This window comes from Sorex araneus, chromosome X (assembly GCF_027595985.1).
Source record: "Sorex araneus isolate mSorAra2 chromosome X, mSorAra2.pri, whole genome shotgun sequence".
NCBI lineage: Eukaryota > Metazoa > Chordata > Mammalia > Eulipotyphla > Soricidae > Sorex > Sorex araneus.
The window spans coordinates 111802453-111807426 of NC_073313.1; the positions used below are offsets into that span (position 1 = coordinate 111802453).

The 4974-nt window shown below is 37.1% G+C and overlaps 1 non-coding gene across 1 annotated transcript; it reads right to left on the minus strand.

Annotated features, from left to right (window-relative positions):
• Positions 1-2734: 2734 nt before the first annotated feature.
• LOC129400396 (U6 spliceosomal RNA) lies at positions 2735-2841 on the minus strand. Its single transcript, XR_008627639.1, has one exon. It is a non-coding gene; the product is annotated as a U6 spliceosomal RNA (small nuclear RNA).
• Positions 2842-4974: the final 2133 nt, after the last annotated feature.

Genomic DNA, 4974 nt, shown 5'->3' on the forward strand with positions numbered 1-4974 from the left:
TGTGCTTTCATTTCCTTTTGTCCTCTCTTATTTCTTGAAGTAGTATTTTGTAGTTTTCTTTGTATAGACCTTTTACCTCTTTAGTTAAATTGTTTTTCTGAGGTACTTGATTTTCTGAGGCACAATTGTGAATTAGGTATTATGTTTTATATCGTTTTTCCTCTTTCATTATAATATAGGAAAGGCATGGGCCTTTAATTTAAAATTACTTGAATCACAGTGATATACATAGTTACAAGGTTGTTTATGATTATGATTCAGTCACAAAATGTTTCAACACATTTCCTGTCTCCAGTTTTCAAGTTATCTACCCCTTTTCTGAACACAAGAAGCCTGACTGTGACAGACAATTTTCTTCTTTCTCTTTCTCAGTTCCCTTCTCTCACTCCTTTTAGGTACTAAGGTTTACAACACTGTGGTTTGCAATACTGTTACTTAAAAGGTATTAAGCACATAACTTCACCTCCTTTCAAGCCTCAGTTTTTGTCCAGACTGATCATTTTCAACTATCATTGTCATAGTTGTTCATTTTCTGTCCTAAATACATTCCCCTTTTGAAAGTTTTTTATCGTGGAACAGTACCCTGGCCCTGTTTCTACTTTCTTTGGGTATTATTCACATACTATAGTTTTAAAGAATGATTTGCATTATATCCCATAAATGAGTATAATTCTATGTTTGTTTCTCTCCCTCTGATTCATTTCCCTCAGTATGATAATCTGCCCAAAGCCATGGACTTTGCATATTAGTTTTGGTAGCCTGCCACTTAACTATATAAATTCATTTTTTCTAGGAACTTTTGCTATATTAATCCATTGTTTTTTAGGATATTTTGTAAAATCATTTGGATGTACTCAATATAGTATCGTGTCATCCGCAAATAGTAGAATTTGATTTCTTCCTTTTTATCTGGAACCTCTTGCTATCTTTTTCTTTCCTAATTCCTATGAAACTACTTCCAGTACTATCTTAAATAAAAGTAGTGAGAGTGGGCAACCTTACCTTTTGCCTGATTATGAAGGGAAGGTTTTATTTTTTGGCCATTGATTATAATGTTTGCTGTGGGCTCAAAAGCAGACAAAGACACCACATAAAATATAGTTCTGGATAGGAGATATTAGTTCCTCTTAAGTAATCTTTAAATCCAAGGCAGCTCTTTTCTTGAAGCCACAAAAGGCTATTTTAAGCACATATTTCAAAATTGTCTTATAACAGGTTCTAGTTTGAAATCAATTGTTATTTTGACATCTATACTAAATATTTGGGATTTTGGAAAATTTTATTGCAAAAAATAATAACTTAATACATTGCATTTGTATAAAAACTTATCAAAAACATTTTAAAATTTGCATTGTGGCTTGTAATATGACTTATCTGATTCACACTTTTTAAATCTATGAATGAATACATAGGAATAGTTTCTTTAAATGCTTTTGCCATTCTGGGCTGCAAGAATCTATGGATATCATTCTTATATACTGTAATTTGGATTTCTTTAGGAAAAATAATTTTTGGTATGATAAAAATTCCTTTCATGGGGAATGATGTAGACATTGAAGATATTCCTAAAACAAGGAGGAATTGGACCTATTTTATCTTTGTTTTCTTTCCATTAAAAATGCAAAAAAGATGCTTATGGGATCAAGAGTGATAGAACAGTGGTTAGAGCACTTAGCTTACATGCAGCTGACCAGTGTTAGATCCCTGGCACCCCATATGGTCCACCAAGATTGCCTGGAGAGACCCTGAGTGAAGAACCAGAAAACACTGCCCTGTGTGGCCCAATGCCCAGCCTCCCCTAATCAACCCCCACAAAAGCAATTGTGTCAATATAGACTTGAACATTACCTGAGGCAATTTACATTGTACCATGTATGCATCAGAAAATGCAGCTCATGGTTGCCCTACTGTATGAGAATCGCTTGTCTATTTTTGTTCAGTATACTGTACCTGGTCAGAAAATTGCAAGACTCATAGTTTGACTTTGCCTGTCCTTCTTTTTGTTTTTTTTTTGTTTGTTTGTTTTGTTTTGGGTGCCACAGCTGTGGAGGGTCGCAATTACTAAACTGGTGGAACTGGTACCTTCAGCTTTGTTGAGTAGTGACTCTCAGAGAATGAGGCAGATATAGTTGTTTGTCCAGGTGGCAAACTAACCTCAACAGCAGCAAACAAAAGACTCTCTTGCCTTTTTATTAAGAAAGCAGCCTCATTACCTGTTCAGTCCCATCATTTATGCCATTCCTTATGAGGTAGTATACAGAACAAAGGATAGCTGTTAGCACAGCTATGGCACTCCTAAGATATGTAGTAGTAGCTTTGAGATTATGGCAATGCTCTGTTTTTCTTGGCAAGACCCTTCCAGACTTTTTATTTTGCAAGCTCCATAAATCTATGGACTCTCCCAAGTACAGTATTTGTTGCTTAAGCATGTAATCTCCTTTTTTTTCACAAACACTGATAGTTTTTATTGTAAATGGGGATTTGGACAGTGGAATTTACTGGCAGGCCATACTTAATGATATTATAGCTCCAAATGTGTGTACAGCGATATATGCAACTTTAGATTCAGGGGCGAGAAGGTGGTGTTTGTATTTAAGTTTGGTTGATTCAAAAGCCAAATGCAAAAATATTGATGACTGCCCTGTTCCAACATACATTTGTATGTACATATTTCTTTAATAAGAGTTTTGGTTAATTTAAAATCTGCTAGAAAAAGAAATCAGCATCAAATATTAAAAATATGGAACGCTTCACGAATTTGCGTGTCATCCTTGCACAGGGGCCATGCTAATCTTCTCTGTATCATTCCAATTTTAGTATATGTGCTGCCGAAGCGAGCACAAGCATGTAATCTCCTTAACAGCAGATTTCCTATGTGATCTTAACCTAAGCTTGCTTTTTCCAGGATACTGCCCAGATTTTAAGGCCTGTCTTTGTCTTTGTGGGCAAATTCCCACCCACATCGAGCTGTGCTCAGGTCTTCCTTCTGGCACTTAGGGAAAACTCCTGCAGGGCTCAGGGGACTATATCACTTGTATCACTTGTCATCTCATTGTTCATTGATTTGCTTGAGGGGGTGCCAGTAACATCTCCATTTGTCATGTCGTGCGCTAGTGTAGCCCACTGGCGTCTGCTTGCACCAGGAACACTCTTTGTGTTCCAGGGAACTATATCACAATCACGATCACGATAGCCCGTTCATCACCAATTTCTCGGGCGGGCCCAGTAACAACTCATTTCGTCCTTTCCCTGAGATCTTAGAAGTCCATCTGGACTTGGCTCTCCCAACGATGTTGCACTCGGGGCTCTTCAGGGTCAGGGGAATGAGATCCAGCTTGTTACTGGATTTTGCATATAAATACACCATGGGAAGCTTGCAAAGCTATCCCATGTGGGCAGGAAACTCTCAGAAGACTGCCAGTTTCTCCCAGAGGGAGAAGTAGGCTGAAGATATCGGGGACTATTTATGTTCAGGAATTAAACCTGATAGGTCATATGAAAAGCAAACACCCCACAGGCTGTACTCTTTCTGTGGACGCTTTTCTTGTACTTATGAAATTTCCTGATCTTCTGGAAATCAACTTTTTGTCTTTTTCTTTTACTTTGGTTCACACCTGGTGGTGCACAAGGTTAGTAACTGGTTCTATATTCAAGGATCACTACTGGAGGGTCTCGGGAGTATATGTGGTTCCAGGGACTGAATCTGGCTGGGCAAAATGCAAAGCAAGAACCTTACCCATTATACTATCACTCTGGCCGCTCAATGTGTAGTCTTGGTTCACTGTCACTGTCACTGTCATCTGGTTGTTCGTGAATTTGCTCGAACGCGCACCAGTAACGTCTCCATTCGTCCCTGTCACATGCTAGTGTAGCCCAATGGCATATTGGGGACTCTTTCAGGATCAGGGGAATGAGGACCATCGTTGTTATGATTTTGGCATTCAAGTATGCCATGGCTAGCTTGACAGGCTCTGCCGTGTGGGAGCAATACTCTTGGTAGCTTGCCAGGCACTCTGAGAGGGACGGAGGCATTTTGGGAGACCTCTAATTGCCTTTATAGGTGTTTCCAGTCTACAGAATGTAAGCTTTTGGTCAACTGGCATGTTGTAATGCTCTGCACACTGACAAACAAAAATATGTAACGTTTAAGGAGATGCCAAGGGAAATAAAGTAAAATAATATGCTTCTCATGTGTCAGCTGTTATTTCATAACAACCACTGACAGTTTTATTGATTTTACTTGCTCAAAATTTTCTGTAGAATTTTAATGTTAATAACAACTACTTGAGAAGAAATCATGCATTATAAAACAGACTATTAAAGTTTATGGCTACCCATTGATATTGGTGGATAATTGTTATTTAGATATATGGGGACAATTGCTGTCCTATCTGTGCTCTCTTATATAATAGTCAATAGTAGGATGATAACTCCATGGCACATGTATGAATTTTATATTAGTAAAAAATTATATTTTTTATGAAATTTATTTTAATTCATTTGTACCTTTTGAACATATTTGTTGGGGAAACCAAATTTTGACTATAATATTTACATTGATACTTTGCCAATTTTTAATTTTACAGTTTATGATATTTTCAAAATAGAAGTTAACTATGCATCAATCATTTTGTCAGACCAATCCCAGAATCTGCCATTTATTGACAAGAATGTTGTTAATTTCATCTTGGCAACAGCACCAACAACCTTCAATTACAGTTCTATCTACTGTGTCTCAACACTGCTGATAAAATTACTTATATTCCATAATAACCACATTCAGTGTTTTAAGTTCTGAAGCAAAATAATTAAATTAGAGTGTTTGCTGTTGCTTAGTTTAGCTCTTCCCCCCTGCAGTTTTGGCTGTATTTCATAAGAACTCTGTTCTTATTTGGAATTCAGGCTCTTTTCTAAGCCAATAACCAGAATTTGATGATATTGCACTTTCATGAAGACAAATGAGATCATTCAACC